Raw genomic sequence first — 23,535 nt, 5'->3', positions numbered from 1 at the left:
ATAGGCGCCTTATATATGGATTTTGACCATAAAAGTAACACAACGCAAAGTATAGAGATTTATTCGTTTATTTCAATTCATTTTAGTGCCGTGACGCTATGGAAATTAAACTTAAAGCGGTAGGATCAGGACATAACAAGACTATCATGAAAATCTGATAAAGAGCAGGGTTTTGGGATAGAAGAAAGTAGAAAATTGATAGAAACACTTTCCCAACAGAAGATTATTTGTGCCTTGGATGCAGAAATTCTAAATTTTAACAAAGAATGAGGACGTTGAGGATGAAATTCTACCGACATAAATTCTATCTGAATACTAAAACAAGACACATACGAAAAAAATGCTCAGATTCAACAAGTTGTAATATTTACTACCTTCGACAATTTCTGAACTCACACGAACTATTTTAGCATTCGGGAGTAAATGCCACGGTTACACAAGTCCGTCAAACATTTTGGATTCTGTCGTTGGGTCATTTACGCGTAAATTACTTCATATATGTAGAAGAGTTAAAGGTAAACCCTACAGTGCACCAGAGTCTCCTCCGTTACATAAAATACGACTGCAAGCAGCCCCAACGTTTACCGTCACTGGTGTAGAATTTTCTTGGGCATTTCAAATCAAGGAAAAGAACGGAACACTAATTAAAGCATACATATATTTATTTACCTGTGCATTGACAAGAGCAGTTCATTAAGAGATTGTAACCGACATGACAGAAGAATAATTTGTTAGGATTCAGAAGATTTACTTGTATAAAATCCTTACACATGTTTATGATGTCAGACAACGCCACAGCTTTTAGTTCAGCATCGCAAGATATTAAACAACTGTGCGAATCCGAAGATGCAAACCATTGACTTTTAATGCAGGTTAAGTATTTTTTATATAAAACAAATGACATTTTTTTTAAAAGCCGACTTTCTTTTTCGTACCTTTATACCAATATTGATGTCATTTGTTATAATACAATATATTTTGAGTTACTAAATGTATGACACTGGATTAATATGCGCAATATACATATGTAAATGTTAAACATATGGCCAGAGTTTGTTGTCAGATTTTGGAGATTTTTTCTTATTATTCGATCCAACATAAGTTACAAAATTTACTAGTTTATGATAGCAGGCCGTTGAAAATGAATTGTAAAAATAAAGTGCAACTTTGGCTGTTTTAATTCATGCAACTTTAATACTTTGAACTCTTGGTTAAATAGCCTCCACTACAAAAGTCAAAAAGTCTGAAAAGACCAGTTTTTGTCTTGATTTGCATGAACTTTTACTTGACATTCTCCAAAAGTATGACTTGTGTCTTAATTTTTCTTGACAAATTCTCATTTATATCAAATTTGTATGAAATTTACTCGACATATTCTTGACATTCTGAATATAGTCTGAAAATTTCTTGACATATTCTTGACATTTGAATACTGTCTTGAAATTTAAAACAATTTAAATGCGGGTTTTTAAAAAATTACAAATTTTGATTCCTAAAACTCTTATTAATTAAATGATTTTAAAAACCCAATCATACTGTAGACATATTTCATTCTACATTCATAATACTCAAGGTTAATATGGTAAATATTCATTGTACAAAAATGTGGTTTATATAAATAGCAAATTATGATGATATACAAATCATTCATTTAACAGAAGAAACATTTGTGTAATGTCATTTGTTGGAAAATATATAAAGTATTACACATGGACAGGATGTTCCACACCCCAGAATAAACGCCACTGTCAAAAAGAAATTACTGATTTACCTGTAATCAGCCATACAACTTATCAGTTGTCGACCATTCCAAAGATTAAAAGAAAATTATTATCTACTCCAGGAATGATATAAAAAAAGTTCATAATGGGTGCCATCAATGATTTCTATAGAAATCATTGGTCTTATGAAGTGGATCTCAAACAGACATGCATAATATAGATCTAAACATTTTTTATTTTTTTTTAGGAAGGAGTTATCACAAAATTTGTTTGATAAAAAATTATGAAATTCCACACTTAAAATTTGTATAGAAAATGTTTATTGGTTGTTCTAAAACATGAATAAGGTTTTTAAATCAAAATGAGAACAAATTCTTTGATCTACACGAAAGCCCCTCCCCCCCTTTCTGGTCACATTTTAAAACTGCCTTCTAGACACCGATTTTAGTAAAGCAAATTTGACTGGCAGTTTTGCAAAATGGCAAAAATCTAAATGCTGTTTGTCAGTTACTTCCAAGTGAAAACAATTTATTATAGTACATTTAATAAAAATAAATCAAAATTAAACTACATGGGGTATTATTCAGGGTATTCCAACTTAGGTGCACAAAAAGGGTATCTTACTATACCAAATTAATCCTTGATTCTGCAAAGTTTAGTTTAGCCATAATAAAAAGGAGTATATAAATGTAATAGAATGTCATAAACAGGTGCAGAATAACTCTAGACACATTTCAGGCGAAATTTATACTGTTGAGATAGTGTCAAGACATATTTAAGACTGTCAAGAATGTGTCGAGACATATTCAGACATTATTTAGAATGTCAAGAATACGTCAAGACACATTCAGACATTATTAAGAATGTCAAGAATATGTCAAGACAGATCGAGACAAATTCAAGACAGTCAAGAATTGGTCGAGACTAATCCAGACTCTTATCAGAGGATACAGGAAATGTCGAGAAATTTTAAGACAATATTCATACTGTCAAGACACTTGTCAAGAAAAATCAAGAACCTTATTAGACAAATCAATACTATGTCAAGAATTTTTAAAAATTATTCATACAAATCAAGAATGTCGAGTAAAAATTCATGCAAATTCAGACAAAACCCGGTCATTTCAGACTTTTTGACTTTTGTAGTGCTCCTTACTAGCAACAATCCTTGAATCATACTGTAAACCAACTTATTTTCGCGAGCGATTTATTTTCGCGACTTTCGCGAGTAGAAAAATAACGCGAAAATAAATCGTCGCGATTATATAAATCTTGGATTTATTCGTATCAAACTACATCAAGTAAATTTGAAAATCGCGAAATTAAATAGCCGTAAAGTTGACTAGAAAGAGGAAAACGCGAAATAAAGTATCCGCGAAAATAAGTTGGTTTACAGTAATCGGAAACGCAAGCCCTGGATTAATCTATCAACTTGGAGATAAATACTTAATAATCAGTTTCTGCTGGAATGTTACTCCTTAGAAGTGAAAAATAAACTATTGTGAAGCAGTAATCATCTCATTTGTCGTTAAGTTGACAGTATATCAGATACTTGAACCTAAAACCTCGATGAAATTAGAGAATGACATATTGCTGCTGATTAACAAGGTTTGGTGATGAGTTAAGCCTTTTAGCAACCTATTTCTTTTAACTTGTTCTTATGATGTGCAATTACACTATTCTCCTAGGTCAGGAGAGAATTGAGCGCTCACATGTTTAACCCCGCCACACTCTGTAAGTGCAAATCCAAAGTCAGGAGCCTATAGTTCAGTGGTTATCGTTGCTTCTGGTCGGCCATATTTGTTTTTCGTAAATTGTTTTGTGATAAGTAAGGCCGTTAGTTTTCTCAATTAAATTGTTTCATATTTTTCATTGAGGGGCCTTTTATAACTAAAAATACGGTATGGTTTTTTGCTCATTGTTAAAGACCGTACGGTTGCATATATTTCCTTACAGCCACTTTATTTGAACTTTGGTGAATATTTGTCTCTTTGGCAATCATACAACATCGTCTTATATTTAAACAGACGGAACCACAATGGTAATGCAATGTAGGAACCTGTTCTGGAATTGATATATAAAATGGGCATTAATTATCGACTTTACATTTTCAGCGATATTAAGCAAATTTATAATTTTTCCACATGGTTAAAAAATATTTTATTTTGAGGTAACAACAAATAAACTACCAAACCACATTCATATGAAGCGTTTAAGCCTTATATAAATATATAAATTTAAGCAATGATTCAGCAATCTTTGGAAATAAGATCTACAATTCGCTATACGTCTTTCTACCCATGTGATAGTCCAACGTTTCATACAAACATCCAAGCATTAGGTTTACCTGCTTGATATGGCTTTGGTTTTTTTGGTAGTTCTCCTACTGTTGATTTCACTTTTGCGTCATCACTGTGTTTTTGTTTACATCTAGAATGATAATTGGCATTTGATTGATTATCGATCTTCAGTGCAAACTATATATAAATATAAAATCTTATTATACGATATCAAAAAAGATGTGTTCCGGACAAATCCTACTTGATATGACAGTTGTTAGCCATTCGTTTGATGTTTTCAGCTTTTGATTTTACCATTTGATTAAGGACCTTCTATTTTGAATTTTCAGCAGAGTTCGTTTTTTTTTTATTCAATTTTTGATTCCTTTGATTTCTGTAATTAGTTTTATGTAAAGCCGTAAAGTGCATTTATCTGCTCATTCTGCTTAGTATCTTATCTAGTTAACAAACTAACAAAATGTGCGTTTACTTTTCTTCTTCTTCGGAAAAGTTATTGCTTGTTTACTCCTAAATTAAATTTTTGATTGGCTTGTTTAACCACTATATACAACGTGAATGAAAGAAAATAATGAACAGATATATCATGTTAAGGAGGGGTATTTGCGAAAAATACCAGTCGAGAGAATGTTAAATTTCACGAGCCGTAAGGCGAGGGAAATTCATTCTCAAGACTGGTATTTTTCGCAAATACCCCTCAATAACATGATATATCTGTTTAATTACACCGAATGTTAATGTACTAAAACGCATTGATGATCGCGACGTTAAAAGCGTCCAGTCGGATAGAGTATTTTTTGGCAAATACCACGGCAGAGAGGGTAAAAAAGGCATATCCTTTTAGCAAATACCCCGGCGGCGTTAAAAATGAACGATATTCATTTGATAACAGTAAATTGGTGAAAAATACACTGGCTATTAACCAATCAAAACCCCGGATTCTTACATAAGGTGTAATTACATGATTAATTTACTGCGTCCGAAGTATTTTCTTGATTTGCTTTCATCAGCAATGCAAAAACCCAAACATCTGAAATCCAGGACTATACAAATACGAATTATTGGTACGAGTTATATATTAAAATTGGAAACGGAAATATCGGAAGGCGGGCTTCATTTTGCCCCTAAACAATAATACATATTAGTTAACAATCCAAACTATTCTGAATCGGTTCCATTAACTTATCTTCATAACTAGAAATTAAAGAGACAAACTGACACGGCTTACCTGCTTGATTTTAGACATATATCTCGAATTTCACATAATCGGTCATCTCAGTACCAGAATCTTTGACATACGAGACGATTTTAATTTAAAATTATCAATTTCCCTCACCTTATTAGCAATATACCAACTTCAAATGCATACGGGATATACATTTACCAACTCATTCGATATTCAAGAGTTTGCAGCTGCTATTGAGACTTGGAAAAACGTCAAGAGTGTCTGAGCAGAATGTTGATGAATCAGGTTTATATGAAAGAACGTCTAATCCTTTCTCTTGAAATGCTCATCGGGTGATACCAAGACATTTTTGATAACTATTCCGTATCAAATTCGCAAATGATACGCGATGGTCTTGGTGTAAAGATTCTTTATATTGAAGTTGTTTATCAACTTAATAACGTGTTATATTTGACTTTGTAAACTATTTCCTTTCCTGTTTAGTATATTTGTTGTAATATCTATTTGACGTGGCTCGGTTCTAATACATCCCTTCATTGTGTTATTGTGCTTTGGTTAATTTTTATATTCCTGTCTTTCGTTTTTGCTTTGGCCTTTTGCTTTTTTGGTTTTCTATGTTTACATATTTCTTTGTTTTCATAGTGGTTACAATTATAACACAATGTTGACTATTGTACCCCTATTTTGAAATTTTTACCTATTATGTCTGTTTGTTTTATTCACACATTGATGTCAATAAAATTGAATATTATGCGACTGTCATACAATAGTTATCAAAGGTACCAGGATTATACTTTAGTACGCCAGACGCGTGTTTCGTCTACAGAAGACTAATCAGTGACGCTCATATCAAAATATTTATAAAGCCAAACGAGTACAAAGTTGTCAGTTTGTTTTAGATTTATGAGTTTGACTGTCCCTTTGGTATCTTTCGTCCCTCTTTTGAAGAGCATTGTTTAGCCAAAATTCCAAAAAGTTGTGCCAAATATGGGTAAGGTGATCTATGCCTGGGACAAGAAAATCCTTAGTTTTTCGAAAAATTTAAAGTTTTGTAAACAGGAAATTAATCAAAATGACCACATTATTGATATTCATGTCAACAATACAAGTAAGAGGAATAGCTAGCTATAAAACCAGGTTCAATCCACCATTTACAGAATATGACATTTGCTATTCATTCGTTTGATGTTATTGGGCTTTTGATTTTGCCATTTGATTAGGAACTTTCCGTTTTGAATTTTCCTCAGAGTACGGTATTTTTGTTTTTTTTACCTGCAGCTAAATGGACGGAACGCTTTACTCCAAAATATACAAATAAACCGAAATTGAACAAAAACTCACATTAATCATAAAGGTTTCTGACTCTGTACAGGATTAAAGAATGAGGTTGGGTTAAATATGTTTTTGAAATCTGAACCCCTTTCTATTCCTAGCCGATATGAAAAAAACACAGCTATAGGCACAGTCAAAAACAGTTAAGAAGTATATGTACGATGTCAGAATTGGAAAAATCTAAACAAAATGACAATGCTTTACATAAATTAACAAAGGCCAACTAATATGTCTTTTTCGTTGTTTGTTGTTTTTGATTGTTTACTTTGTGATCTTTTATTCAGAGTCTGATGTTGATGGTTGTTACTGTTTGTTGAACAGTATGGTGTATTTGATTCATTTTGTTAATACAAATATCACGTCGGAATATGTTATATGAATAAGTATATGCATGCTAAATATACTTACGTAAAAATGCAAAAATAGCAAGACATTAGGTATAGCACGACAATTGCTACAATTATGGACGTAATTGCCAAGGTCTTCACTGCAATTAAATTAATGAAGTTATGTAACGAATAATAAGATAAACATGCGTAAGATTACATAAACGAATTATTTATTATTTGATTATTTTTCATGATAAAGAGTGAATTTCAACGACTCCTCCTAAAATTATCAAAATATTCAAATGTAATAAACAAAACAAAATAACCCTTTCAACATTGTTTTTTTTAACTTGTTGTGTTGGTAGTAAATACATTTATCAATGCTCTTTTTAAAAATAAGGAGATGTAGTGTTATTGAGCATTTCATGAAAGATAGCATAAAATCTTGATGAATAGCGTTAACATGTGTATTGTCTTAATATTCTTACAATGCATGCATCGTTTTCCTTGAAAGAAAGTTCCACATTTACAAACTAAGTCATTGACTTGGTCCACACAATATCCATATTGACATGGTTCTTTTGCACAATCATTTGTATCTGTTAAAAGAAAAGAAGCTATTCGAATACATGTTTATATATTTCAAAAATGAAAGTGAAGAGTTATTTTGCTGCTAAATCAGAAGGGAACATAAAAAATAAATCTAATAAAATGCTTCTTAAAAGAAAAGTTAATATCACTTGCAATAACGGGTCACCAGATAAAACAAATGTTATAATTCCATACATGCAAGTTTATGTTTAAAATAATTACATTTCTTCAATTCTTTATTTTGGATGAAATGATTGAGTTGAAATTGATATAATAAGAATGTAATAGTTATAAGCTGTAACTAATAAATCTCCGTGACCTTCGACATTGTCTTATCAGCGAAATTGGCCTATATTTTTTTTCTCTTTGTAATTTATATCTTTTCTTTTAAACAAATGAATACCCACAAACCTATTTGACAAAACCTTCCTTCATATCCAGGGTCACACAAACAAACGAACCGGTTCCCAAAAGGAATACAAGTTCCATTCTGACATGGGTTACCAAAACAGCTTGATGCACGTCTCATGTCGGTATTGCTTACTCCTGAATATAATACATTTATGTGGATAATTTTTATACTCCGTGCAGTATTTTTTTTATCTTAATGGGGCCTTTAAAAAAATTGACAATAGAAGAAACAACATAGCACACCGCTCCTAACTTAGTTTACACACACACGTAAAATAACCATAATTGGAGGCACTCAAATGGGTTTATTTGCATCATGAACATTGTAACGGGTGCCACATGTTGAGCAGGATCTGCTTACCCGTCCGGAGCAACGGATACAACTCTCAGTTTTTGGCGGGTTTTGTGTTGCTCGGTCTTTAGTTTTCTATGTTGTATGTTGTGTGCTTTTGTTGGTCTGTTTGTCTTTTTCTTTTTTAGGCATGGCGTTGTCAGATTTTTTCTTTCGACTTTGAATGTCCCCTTGATATCTTACGCCCCTCTCTGGTAAACAAGAGTAGTATTTATGACAATAATCCGTTTTTTAATCTTGTATTGCTGATTTTTTTTATATGTACAGTTTCTCTCTATCTCCTCTGACCTAAACACAAAAAAGTGCAAACAAAATCTAGAATTTTACTTGAACGTTTTCTATTGTTAAACACTACATCTTGAAATTAACTCAATAAGAATATTTAAAACTAGAAAGGGGTTATATTATTTCATATCTTAATGTGTATTTTTCTACATTGGCTAAAGGTATAGGGGAGGGTTGAGATTTTAAAAAAACATGTTTAACCCTGCCGCATTTATTAGCCTGTCCCAAGTCAGTAGCCTCTAGCCTTTGTTACTCTTGTATGATTTTTTATTTTAGTTTCTTGTGTATAATTCGGAGTTTAGTATGACGTCCATTATCACTGAACTAGTATATTTCTTTTGGGGTCCAGCTGAAGGCCTCCTCCGGGTGCGGGAGTTTCTCTGCATTGAAGACCTATTGGTGACCTTCTGCTATTGTCTATTCTATGGTCCGGTTGTTGTCTCTTTGACAAATTCCTCATTTCCATCTTCCAATTTATTGTATTATAGAGGATTCGTTGATAACTGCAGATCAACTGAATGATTGATAATCCTAGTTCCACTAGTCATACTCGTTGTTTCAATTTTTTTAATGACTTTTTTGAGTTAAATCGAGCGATTTAGCACCAAAACGCGAATCTGTTAATGTCTCTTTCTTAAGCAGATTTAAAACAATCTTTAACAATGAGCAAAGCTCATACATTAGTCGGCCATCAAAGGCCTTGATATGATAAAATGTGTAACAGGAAACGTGGGGCAGCATTGCCCAAAATATGGTTGCAAATGTATAGATAGACACAATACACATACTGGTTTTATTTTGTTCTTTTTTTTTTAAATAAGATGAGGTATGATGTGACAACACTCCTCAAAATGTCAAGTGGATATAAGCAATTATAGGCAACCGTACATTTTTCAAAAATGACAGAACCTTTACCCTATAGTCGGCTATAAAACACCCCGATAGGAAAAGTATGAAACGATTCGACTGATAAATCTATCGGCCTGATTTATAACGAATAACTTGCGACCAACAAATATTCAGACATGAATTAACGACAACCAGTGAACAATATGTTCCTGACTAGGGACAGCCACATACATGATTTGCGGAATTTCACATATTTGTGATTGTTGTCAACCCTTCCAAACGTAAGATGCGGTGTTATAGTGCAATATAAAATTTAATTGTTAAAATCAGTTGTAATTGACTTAACTCAAAAGATCGGAACAAGACACAAAAACAACTAACATTAAAACACAAAGCACAGAAATAAGAGACCTCGTAACTGAAATGCTAGCTCAAAGCTAATTAAGAAAAACGAAAAATAAGGTTCTCCAAAAATAAAATATTAATAATTACACATTTAACGGATTAAGTAGAAAGATGTCTGTAGGACTCGGAACCGCGATGGTTCTCCGAACCGAAATGGTAACGCGGCTGAAGTGCGATGGTCTACGCTAAAGTGCGATTGTGACATTGTGACGCTAACTTGTTGTTTGAAACGCTGAAAGTGCGTTGGTGGGTACGCTGAAGTGCGATGGGGGGTACGATGCAGTGCGATGGTCTAATGTTTTGACGTTGTTTATATTAGCTAAATGCAACGGTCTGAAGTTGGAATCCTATTTGATGTGGAGGTGTAGTTGTTAGCGTGCTAGGCTCATATCTAAGAGATCGGGTTTTTATTTCTGTTCAGGTTCAACCAAAGACTTTAATTTTTAATATGTTAATCATCCGCTTATGTTAGCAGACAGCAGTATGGGGTCAGAAAATAGACTGAATGGCTGAAATTAAAGGGAAATCACACTATTTATACTTGGTCTACTAATAATAATTCATTGAAATTTTGCATAAAGATAGATTATACTTATTTCGGAATTTTAAGCTAAACAAATTGGAGTCACCGATGTTGTTTTTGAGATATGTCTATAAACTGCGTGTTGAAGTGGTGCGATAATAAAAATTGATTCACTAAGTAGGATCCAACTTATTTTATCAAATATACTAGTAACTTGCTTTTGTCATATCATATCTATGAAATTGCTCACAACACCCAGTCATCCATTTATCTGATATCATAACAGATTTATAATTGATTCGTAGCGGGCAATTAGCTGCTATTCCACTCAGGACCAAGTTCGGACTAATCGGGTTTATTTTTGGCCTATATCGTTGCAGAAGATTAATACTGTAAGCACAATAAAATTACTAAGATTGTGTGGGTTTTTTTACAAAGCAGGTTTCACCTCAAGCCGCTGAATAAAACAAAATTATCGCTACTTGATATAACGAAAACAAAAATGCTTATAATTAAGTTTATCTTGTTATTTAGTTGTCATCACAAAATAATACGAAGGATACTTTAAAAAAAATCAAAATTAATAATAAGATCAAGACATTTTACTTATCGTACAAAACTTTTGCGGCATACATTTTGTAGTTCCGAACACTTGTTAGCTCATCTAGATACCAAGACCTTCTTATCCTTTAGCCGCCTTGTTTCCATTGATTTACATATTTTGGTAATCTCCACACCCAATGATTAAAACTGTTTGGGACTTGAATTGATCATTTCATTCTATTTTTGTTTCGTTGTACGCATGAAACTTGCAGCTACATATCATCTTATGCTCCTGTCATCGCAGTTTACTCAAGTGTACTCTGCGTTGTTTATTTAGTTTCATCAAGTAGTCTTCAAGACAAAAATCCCTTTTAAATGATAAATAAAGTTCCCCTCTTGAGGCACTTTCAGCCATACTGTGCCATTTTTGTACAAATTGGTCTTGTAAGATTTGTTTAACATAATATTTTATACTATTTTTACTAAGAATTTCTTGGCTATCCCATACAAACGATAAGCCAACATCATTCAGTATAGATTTCACATTTAATAACCATTTTGATTGCATATTTCCTGAACAATTCATTTCATACAATAATTATACATAATACTAGACAGTTTAGAATCATTCGAAAGTAATTTTACCCAAAAATTAAGTATACGTAATTTTACATGTATGTCTAGTGGATATCTACCTGTTTCGCCGTACACCATGAAGTTTGGCGTTGATCTTCGGACAGAGAGCACCTTCTTTAGGATAGTATACCGTATGATAAATAGCATTATAATTACGTATATTGTTGAATTATTTGTTTTTATCGTCCATATCAAAATATACCATACTGCTGTTTTTCTTCTCTGTTGAGGTATACCACATTTGGGGTCAGACGTCCGTGAACTTTTAACTCTTTGAACTTTTATTTGAGAACCATGTGAAAGGATCAATATATTAATCTGTTATTTTTCTCCGTTGTTGAAGCATATGATAAAAAGATCATAACACGTCAGGATTCATATCCCATGTATTATCAGCCCTCGGTCAATATCAGCTCTCGAGTCATGTGGCTCTCGTGCTGATATTGAACCTAAGGCTGATAATACATGCGATATGAAAAATATCATGTAATAATCTGATAATATTGGGTATTTCAAAGTACCATTACTTTTTTATTTGGAGTTTCTATAAAATATTTTTGGAAACTTTAGTTACATGGTTACTAAAGCTTGTACACAGGTTAAAAAGGGAGATACTTTGCTTAGTTAACTTCAAGTGATGGTTATTTTCTTTATACACAGCTACTTTTGCATAGGTACTATTACTGTACTATTTCTGTACTTAAAATCTGTAGTACTGGACATTCACTTTTAATATTTAGTACTATTTCTTTACTTTAGAATTATTGTAATATTTAGGTACTTGTATTTTCAAGTACTTGATTTGTACTTTAAATATTGGTACAAAAATAATACAAACAATGATCACAGTATTCCATGTTTGAACATCATAATTTTATGAGATTTGAAGAAGACAAAATTTCAAAATGCTGAAAATGTAACCATGCAACAAACAATCTGTAGTACTTAAATTTCAAGTAGAAATCAAGTACTGTAAAATACAGGTACCTAAGTATTACAATAATATTAAAGTAACAAAATAGTACTGAATATTAAAAGTAGATTTCCAGTAATACAGATTTTTGGTACAGAAATAGTACCTATGCAAAAGTAGCTGTGTATGTAATGAAATGTTCTGTGAATTTTTTTCTAGGGAACTGGACAGGATAAAACGGTACTCATGCCAAGTAGGTCTAAAAGTGCAAATTTAACAAAGACTAATTGGGGAACATCAATGGAGGTGTTACACCTGTAAACACATTCTTAAACCCTTTGGTTATAAATGCTATGTCCAACTCTGTTTCCTTGAATCACTAAGCGATAAATAGTTCAGGAATTGGCTTTTCCTAATAACAGACAAAATGTATCTAAATCAGAATCCTATAATTATCGACAGCAAATCACTCGAAAAGTCTACATGGAAAATGCAGACATTTAAATTCAATAGGTGTAAATAATTGGAATTTTGTATTTGAAAAAAAGACTCATCAATGACGCTCGAATAAAACAAGTTAAAAAGCAAAATAAAGTAAAAAAAAAGAGCATTGAGGAACAACAATTCCTAAAAAGTTTTACCAAGTACAGCGAAGGTAAGCGTCAGAATCGATTAGTTTTTTGAAAATAAATATTAGAATACGTCTGTCAGTTTATTATTTTTCATACAATACACAACAGAGCTACGAATTTATTCTACTGTCTCCACCAGGATAATAATGATTTTACTGAAAACAAAAACAGCGTCGTTAGCTGGTTATACTGATAATAATAACTTAACATAAGTTAATATATATAATTCTACAGTGACTGAATGACCGGTCGATGAAGTGCCTTTAGAACCAATCGTAACGAGGCGGTAGTTCTGCGGGTTTTGGTCGAGGTTTTTCTTTTAATGGTTGAACTTCTCGCTTTTCATCATCTCGGTCACATCTGTAAACGAAAAACAAAATAAGCTACCTTACGTTCCTTTATTCAATTTATTTTTTTACATGTCAGATAGAGTAGAATTAGAGTGTTTTGGGTTTTTTTTTTAGATTTAACCATGATTCCCATGTCGGTGGTATTTTTGGTTTTTCTTTTCTTGTTGTGATTAACTATAGCAAATATCGTGCATATGGAAGATCTATAATTTAATTTTTTTCAAGTATCCCTATTCAAAATTATACATATCTCTCTGCGTTGTGTGACAAAATTAAAAGACAATATTTTTTTATTTTTGGGGGGGAGGGGGAGCACATTGCCCTGTTGGTGTTTTTGCTGTCGAGTTACTTTTCAATTTGTTTAGTTATTTGTTGTCAATGAGACAGCAACCAATCGACACAAAAGATAAAAAAAAATATATATAACTAAACATCTGATTTTCGACATACAGTCTGTTTCAATTTTTTACTGTTTGTTCTTATTTTGTGCTGTTACACAATTGTCCTAGGTATTTGGAGGATTGATTATTCAAAATGATGCTATTTCACGGAACTTTCTCTATGAAGGTCGGTTGGGGTTTTTTTCCGGGTTCTGCAGCTTCCTCCGCCAATAAAAACAGACTGCCTCGAATAAAACAATAGTAATGAAAGTGGTATTAAGACAACAATCAATCAATCTGTGTCCAGATCCAAAGTCAGATGTGTGTAATTCATTTGTTGTAGTTAATTGCTGTATGTTATACGCGTTTTTCCTTTAATGTTTTACTAAATTAGTTCTTTGTTTTCTCGTGTGATTTTTGTTCTACATTTGATTGTGTCGGTATTGTGCAGTATGGCTATGACATTTCTGCCTTACTGGTGATAAGAGGTCTTATAACTAATCATAACACATATATATATCCTTATTTTCATACTGACAAATAGATATCGGGTTGGGTTTTTCTTTGTTATAATTTTTTTTAAATAATAACCATTTGAAGTAAATTGCGAAAGAAGTCTGGTGTATTATAGTCTAAAGTAATATTTGATACAAGAGTACTAACGTTCCCATGATGCACCAGAAACAACAGCAACAGGTTAAAAGTAACGCTAAGGCTGCTAGAGATAGGAAAGCAATAGCCCAGGCTTCCACTGTAATAGAACATATGTAAAAATATGATTCATAATAAGCACAACATAGATTACATTGCTAAATAATCTATGTAAAAGTGCTTGTCTTTTAAATACAAGAATATTTAAATTCCTAATCATCAAACTATATTATCAGAAAGATTCAACAAATTTGTAATAATTTTCTCTGCACATGTCAAAGGTTTTCATGGAATCTAGAATAGTCTATTGCATATGAATAGATAGATTTATCTTTTTTAAAAGAAAAGTTTCAAGGTGTGTAGAATAAGTGTTATGTTTTGTTATATATAATGGTGTATCATATCATATATTAGTTTTCTGTTTTGCTTTTTCCAATCATATTGTGTTGTAAAATGATGCCCTTTATGGGTTTTTGATTAGATTAATAAAATTCTTATCTTATCTTATCTTATATGCAGGAAGTGATTTTATTCACTCATTTGTAACTTCTCTGGCAAATGGCATACAGTATGTAAAATAAGAGCAGAGACCCTTCTGTCAGCTATCCTGAACTGCTCATAATAACTTTATATCACTGCTGATTTAAAATTAAATATGTTTTATATATTTTAGTTTGTTTTTAAAGACAGAAAAAAATTATGCCAGTACAGTACGAGTATTTTTTTCTGACTTACTTTTGTTACACATTTTTCCTTTGAAAAACGCCATACAATCACAGCTAAAATCATTGATCTTGTCTGCGCACACTCCATACCCACACGGCTCGTTGGCACAGTTGTCTATATCTACATGTAAAATTAATTAAACTAATTTATTAAAAAAAATGTTTGAAACAAATTGAATACTTAATAATATCTTCAGTTTATTTTGTATCATTCTGTTGTTTTTTTCTGCTCAATATAAAACAAATGTAAAACTATATTTTTAATTGTTGACTTGTTTTTCTGCACGTGCGTATCCAATATATCGTCATGTTCTCCGATCCAATGAAAGAACACTTGCTGTTACTTGTGTTAAAAGGTGTAAAAACATTAAATATTTTCTTTAGACCAACTGTTTAACTTTTGACTCTTAAATTATGCATATGCATTGTTCTAATTGTGCGATGTAACACCACATCTCTAGTATAGATAAAAAGAAATCTGGGCGGACCTACAAAAAAGTAGCATGTAATCAAAGGACCACAAATTTAATGATTATCGTAAAACGATTCAATTTACAATGAAATGTATTTATTATTTTCTAACTGGAAAGAACCAAACTCATCAGAGATACCAGGATTACAATTTTGTACACTAGACGCGTATTTTGTCTCCATATAACTCATCAGTGACGCTTGAACCAAAAGGTTAAAAAGGCATCATAATGTACAAATTAAGTTGAAGAGTATTGAAGAAATTACGAAAGGTATTGCCAACAAAAGCTAAGTTAAAATTGAGAATGGAAATGGGGAATGTGTCAAAGAGACAACAACCCGGCCGTAGAGCAGACAACAGCCGAAGGCCACCAATGGGTCTTCAATGCAGCGTAAAACCCCCGCATCCGGAGGCGTGCTTCAGCTGGCCCCTAAATAAAAAAGGTACACTAGTTCAGTGATAATGGACGTCAAACTAAACTCCGAAAAACATGTATACACAAGAAACTAAAATTGTTCTCGGGATTAAAAAAATCCCTCAGAATTTCGAAAAAAAATTTGTCAACAGTTAATTTAAAAGTATGACCAACTTATTCATAATCCATGTCAACGCAGAAGTGCTAACTACTGTTCGATAGGGAAACCTTCACCAGCATTATAATCGACCAAGTGGTTGACAGTTAAAATGTACGAAGTAATTTAAGAAAACCAAAAATGTTTGTTTAAAAAATTGAGAAATAGAATGTTTTGAAACATCATTTACCTGAATCACAGTTTGGTCCTTCAAATCCAGGAGAACAAATACAGATATACTGATGATTTGTCTGCATACACGTTCCATGCTGACAGGTATTCCCAAAACAGCCTGAAGAAGTCGGTTTGGTTGTGCTGGTCGCTGAGGTGGTCTTCGTACTGTTTTGTTTGGATGTTTTAGTTTGAGTAGTAACTGGTGTCGTAGTTGTTGGGTCTATAGTTGTATTTGTAATAGTTGTCGAAGTTTTTAATACTGTGGTTGCTGTAGTCGTTGATGAAGAGGTCTTTGTTGTTGGTTTTGCTGAAGTAGTTAGGGTAGTTGTTGTTGGTTTTGTTGAAGTAGTTATAGTAGTTTTTGTAAGTGTTGTCTTTATCGTTGTTGGTTTTGTTGTTGATGTGGTGGATGGAATAGATGTTATATTAGTTGGAGTACTTGTTGTTACAGTTGTTAGTGTTGTTTTCTCCGTTGTTTGTTTTGTTGTTGTAGTCGGAGTAGTTGTTGTAAGTGTTTTTTGTATCGTTGTTGTATTAGTTGTAGTAGTCAGAGTCGTTTTTGAAAGTGTTGTTTTCATCGTTGTTGGTTTTGTTGTAGTAGTCGGAGTAGTTGTTGTAAGCGTTGTTTTCAACGTTGTTGGTTTTGTTGTAGCTGTAGTAGTTTTAATGGTTGTTGGTATTCTGGCTTAAATAATAGAAATAACATTTATTAGAGGTAATAATTGGTATAAAACCATTGGTTAAAGATAATAGAATTGAGAATGGAAATCGGGAATGTGTCAAAACGACAATAACCCAATTAAAGTGGGGTAAACCGCCGAAGGCCACAAATGGGTCTTTAATACAAAATTTAATGACGTTTATTTTTGGAATTCCTTTTTATATTTTTCACTCCGGCGTATGATACAATTTTTCGACAGGTACATAATCTGTGTTAAGACATTTTAAAACTGTTTTGGTTAAGTAAGAGCAACTATTAGAAGTTACCATATTTTTTTAGCAAACGAGTTGATTTTTATTTAAAATCTAGGAAGGGTTTAACAATTAAAACAGTTGAAAATTAAATTAATCTTTTTGCACGATTTGAAAAAAAAACAGAAATATGTGGATTTTGTTTTTTAAATAATTCATCGTTTGAGAATAAAGCAATAAAATTGAGAATGGAAATGGGGAATGTGTCAAAGAGCAGACAACAATAAATATTATTCTAAATTGAATTTGTTTTATAGCTACATCAACAAAATTTAAAACAAAACTATGATGGTTTACTTTTTACACAGTATGACCATGATGACTTAACTTTAAAGTAGAAATTTGTCTCATATATATATATTATTTGATTGTGAATGATACACCTTAAACAGCTTAACACTTGAAAACATTTTTTTTAATAAGTGAAACAAAAAATGATGCATTCGTAAAGGCATGTTTAACTTTTCAATATTTGTTGACAATTCATAGTCTTAATGAAACTCTTATACTAAATAGTTCACAGCCTTTTCTCGTTTGAATTGTTTTACACTTTCATTTTGGGGCCTGTTATAGCTGACTATGAGGTATGGGCTTGATCATTGTTGAAGTCCGTACGGTGACCTATATTTATTAATTTCTGTGTTATTTTGGTCTCTTGTTAAGAGTTGTCTCATTGACAATCATAACACATCTTCTTCTTCTATATTAATGAAATTCCTATACCAAATTATTCACTGTCTTTATGAAACTTAAACCAAATAATTCACAGTCTTAATGGAACAATTATGCCGAAATACGCATACATAATAATTCACAGTCTCCATGAGACACTTATATGAAACAATTCACACTCTAAATGAAACAAGTTTCACGGCAATGACTGGTAATGAGATAAAAAAAAATTAAATGGAGCAATCAGTAGAAAATAATGATATACTATCAATTATATAATGTTTTCAAAAAGTCTCAATGATGAATTTTTTTTTGATACATCGGAAAGAAAACATATTTTGTGATAATAAATCAGTACACGGTAATAAGCTGAGAACATATAGACAGATTAAAGAACATTATAAATTGGAAACTATTCATTGTTAAAAATAGACAGAAAAGTAATAGGGCATTTTGCCAAAACTCGCATTAGTAATAGTGACTGTTCTTAGAATTGAATAAAGGCGTCATACTTAAACCCCTGTAGAAGAAAAAAATTGTCCTTTGTGCCTCTTAGAAGTAGAAGATGAATTTCATTTCACTTTAAAATGTACAAAATTGAATATAATTAGAGACCAATTCTTTTCCAAAATTAGTGAAAAAGTTCCATCTTTTTCTAATATGACTAATAAAGCAAGATTTAAATTTTTGTATACGTGTGGTGAGACTGATATAATTAGAATCATTGTTAAATTTATAAGCGACATGTACATTTCTAGAAATGCTTTATTAAGTACTAAATAACTTTGTGGTACCACCTCCTCATATATATATATACATATACAATGTTTATGAATTTGGTATGATATATATGTTTGTATGTTTTGTATTGTTTTGGTATCAATCCTGTAATTTTGGATTTCAAACCAATAAAAATTACTTACTTTACTTACTTTGATACATGTACCCTTGTAAGCATCAAATTAAATTCTAACAATTTTGTTTTTAAACTCACCTTTACAGCATTTCCCGCCATAACCGTCATTACAGATACAGCGGTTAAGTGTTGGATTAAAAACTCCATGGGGCTTGCATTTCATGCAAACTCTTTCTTCTGTGGCGTTTGATTTCCACAAACTTAAAGGAATATTACAGTGTTGTAAACAGTCCATCAATGTATTGTATTGACAACATATATATCTGTGTCTCACTTGTTTACCCCCTCCGCATGTAGCACTACAGTTCCCCCATGGACCCCAATTCTCAAAATCACAAACATTGGAAGAAGGCAAACACGCACCACAGAAATCATACAAAGAGTAAAATATGAGCGCAAGAAAACAGACACAAATCGAATATCTCATTCTTCTGTTTTAATTATAATGTAAATCAGAATATTTGTATGTTCACTTTCCTGCCGGATTGTAATTATTGATAAAATATGTAATTTATATCTATGATATATGTTTACAAATCTGACGAACAATTGCCACTGTAATAAATGTATAGTCCGAAGATGATACTCTAAATAGTTACCAGATAACTTCATTGATTGGGTAAACCACTTTTGATAGGTAAAATTGAACATTAGGCACGAACAGATTTTAAATTGACCGAATAATTGGCAAATGTTTCATGAGAAAATATCGACACACTGTACCGATTCGGCCGATATCATCGGAAAGGAAGCGTTATGAATATACAGCTGACTATACGGATTGGATTTTGCTCATTGTTGACGATCGTACGGACACCTTTATTTGTTAAATTTTATGTCATTTGGTCTCTGGTAGATAGCTGTATCATTAGTAATCACACCACAACTTTTTATTTGTATATTTAGACTATGAAATGTATCATTTAAATTCGTACTACACGAAAGGTTGCGTCTTTTTTGGACGGGTGAGCTATTTCGTTTATGTCCTTTTAACTTTGGCCTACTTCGATTCGTCCAACTCGGGTTAGTAGAGTCTATCGAGTTTACTCGACTGACAACCGAACACCCCGAGTTTGACCTTTTGAACCTACCCGAGTTAACCCTGGGTCGGGGCAGGTTTAGTCGAGTTTCAAGATGGCGTCAAGTTGTTGCAACAAATAAAAGTGATACAAATAAACTGGTATTTGACAAAATACAACCGAAGAATAAGGCTGACGTGGCGAAATTATTATTTCCGGTATTTTGGAATCAACAAATATTGTTAATTTGTTTATCAACTGTCGGTAATGTTCTACATAAAACAGAAATTGATTTTTTTTTCTCAACGATTTTTTTCTCGACCGTTTTTAACTCACTAACAAACTATTTTGCAAAAGCACACAGTATCAGGACTTTTTTCTGAAACATAACGTTGTTTTTTTGTTATTTTAATACTCAGTTAAAAATCATTTTTCACATCCTTTACTCGATGGAAGAGTTTTGACTTCGATTCGGAAAGGTTGCGCACATGCGCATTAGCACTGATCTTTTAACTCGAGTCAACCCGAGTTGGACGAATCGAAGTAGGCCTTTAATGTTCTGAAACTAAGTGTATTTTTTTTTCTTCAATATTGTCGTAAATGTTGGAATTTATTTTTTTCGTCAAGAACTTCATTTTTATCATGAAGCGGTGATATCCTTTAAAGAACAAAATATAAATCATCACAGTTTAAAAAATGGCAGTGTCTGCGGGTACGAATAGTCAAATTGCCGTTCGTAGGCTACGAGTACCCACATCCGGTTTTATCAATAAAATGGCATCAATTGGAAATGAAACGTGAAATATATAGGGAATTTGTCGCAATTAGTGAATAAATTGATTAAACTACTCAGAAGTTTTATAAATATTTATATATAGGTAAGTGAACAGTTTTTCTCAATTAATAAATATTCTTAAAATGGAAGAGAGTTATATTGTATAATTATATGTTTCTGGTGTGGGGAACTTGAGACATTTCAAAGTTATCATGAATTGGAACAATTTGTTTAAAACTATCAGTCGATTAATTTTACACAATAGTATATAAAAAAAAACTTGCAGCTGCAGAGAAAATATGAACTGGAAACACATTTTAGCTTCACTTGGACTATTCCAATAATATTGTGGAATAAATCTTTTTCGGAGATCCATTCATCATCTTGTCATTTTGATAGTGATAATTTAAAAAATCAAATTCGTCAATTTTACAAGTAACTATTAAAACAAATCCAGATGTTCCCTACAAATTAAGATGTCTTACAAACTAACCGTTTATCGTAACACTTTTGCTTTTAATTTAAAGTACAGTAAATGAGCTTTGTAACAGATTTTGGTAAAATGTTGCTTACACGTTTACAACATTTGTGAAAAAAAATATACAAAATTGCCAAAAGAATTCATAAGTTTGTCTGAAAATAATCAAAGTTTTGAAACTAATGCATAGATTTTTAGTAGAAATATTCATGTTTTTGATACATGAATTTTAGTTTGATTGATTTAGAAATATTCATAGGGTTACACACCTCTTTTAATTAGTATTCAAGTTGTTACCTTGTTGACTTTGAAAAACATCACAGATATATATACGTTTTAGGACTAGTAATGCACAAATGTTACGCTTATATACTAGTTTGACAGATGTTTAAGTCGGTGACCTAGTATAATTTTGCATTATTCAGGCGGAAATGTATGTATCATCATCATTACATTGGGGTTGTTTTTCAATATGAAACACCATTTCACCATCTACCAATGTAATTATCGCAAAGAGCTATTGGGAATATTTTGACGGTGGATATAGATAAGATTTTCTTTTCACTTCGATGGAGAATTAGAAAACAATTACTTTTTTTATGAAAAAGTAGGCCGTTTTGACGAATTATTGTCTCATATCTTATATAGATATAGGAAGATGTGGTGTGAGTGCCAATGAGACAACTCTCCATACAAATAACAATTTAAAAAGTAAACCATTATAGGTTAAAGTACGGCCTTCAACACGGAGCCTTGGCTCATGTCAACTTTAACTTAATATCAATAAATGATTATTTATAATTTTGTAATGAAAACAGAAATGATCTTAACTCATTTCGAAGATCTATGTACATGTATCTATCAATATTCAAGGGATCTCAGTATGTTTGTTTAATGATAAATTTATCGAATATTTGTCAAAATCAGAGATAAAGTTTACAAATCAGTATCAATATGATATCCAACATTGATCATCAATGTAATTAATTTTGACCAATGATTTAAAATGACAGATTTGTATGACCTTCTGTTAATCTTTTTGAATCAATAATTTGAACAAAACAAATTATAACAGTAAACAAAAATTTAGTTAGCTAGCCTTTTTCTTTATCTTCAACAATATACACACTCAAACATTCTTGAGTTTTTGCACAAAAGCTAGTAAAATAATACTCATTTAAGGGCAACCACAACCATACGCGGGTATAAAAAAATTACCAAAAAATTAAACATTTTTTTTTTTCATTACAAATTTTATTTATTACACATTTAGTTATTACTTTGGTACAAAAATCACCCAGACAAATCGATTTGGTTTGACCTCAGATGACTTTAAAAATGTTTATATCATTGAAAAAGCTCCAAATTATCTCCCTTTGGTGCAAAAATGTAATTTTTTGACGTTTTAATTGAAATGTCTTTTTTTAACTCATCGGTGACCTATATTTTGTATTGTTGTTTTCAAACAAGCTGTGCATAAACTAAATAATTGTAAAACTTAAGCGATTTATGTAATTTTTTTTTTTTATTTCGATATTACCAATATTTCTCCTATACGTTCAACAGAAAAAAAGGACATTAAAAAAATGTATGCTTCTTTCGGAGACAGATTGTGAGCCCAAATGAACGATGATCCCATATTTTTATTTCATATTTCTATTAGGTATAAGATAAAGTTTAATCATATAAAAAATAGCAAAATCCTGTATAGAAAAAAGTTGATTTAGACCCGCGAGCCCCTTAAAGTGTCTACTATCTAATTTGTCAAATTTTGACTTGTTTGTTGATTTTGTCTTGCAGGTATATTTTGTAATTTATAGCTTCCTTCTGAATTTTATAGTTTTTAAGATCATATTAAATAAACGCCATAAATTGGTAAAAATCGGCATAAAGGTATAAGAACTCCAATTTAAAGAGTGGTCAAACGCTTAATCAGTGGCTCAGTTTGCATGTATGCTCAGATGCTCAAGCATCCACATCATTTTGACAAAAAAAATAAAAAAAAATAACAGGAGTTCAACTCGGAAGTATCCAAATGTAACAAGGCTGAGGATATGAGGATAACGTCCAGTCATTTTCGAAGCAGTTTGCCTGGTCCTTCATTTAGGATAATTTAGTTTATGTAAACAAGACAGTTCAATCGCAGAATAGTGTTTTAAGTTAACTTTTGTTAAAACAAAAAAGTATACATCATAAGCTAAGGCAAGCGGAGAGGATGATGATAAGCAGACCCGTGAATCTGTTTCATCTGAAATTGAACCTAGTGGAGTGATGGCTTCTCGTCTGACTTTAGCAACAAACAACTACAACACCATATCCTGATATTGTTTCTTGTGACATGGTAAACGACGAGATAAAAAAAAATCCATTTGTA

General features: G+C 31.8%; 1 protein-coding gene across 1 annotated transcript in view; it reads right to left on the bottom strand.

The window, feature by feature from the left end:
- Nucleotides 1-23,535, bottom strand: part of LOC139522641 (uncharacterized) — a 217,888-nt gene that overhangs the window by 106,689 nt on the left and 87,664 nt on the right. The gene's annotated exons all lie outside the window — the stretch shown is intronic.

This window comes from Mytilus edulis, chromosome 5 (genome assembly GCF_963676685.1).
Source record: "Mytilus edulis chromosome 5, xbMytEdul2.2, whole genome shotgun sequence".
Lineage (NCBI taxonomy): Eukaryota > Metazoa > Mollusca > Bivalvia > Mytilida > Mytilidae > Mytilus > Mytilus edulis.
The sequence above is the reverse complement of the archived record's forward strand: the minus strand, read 5'-3'. Positions and strand labels throughout refer to the sequence as shown.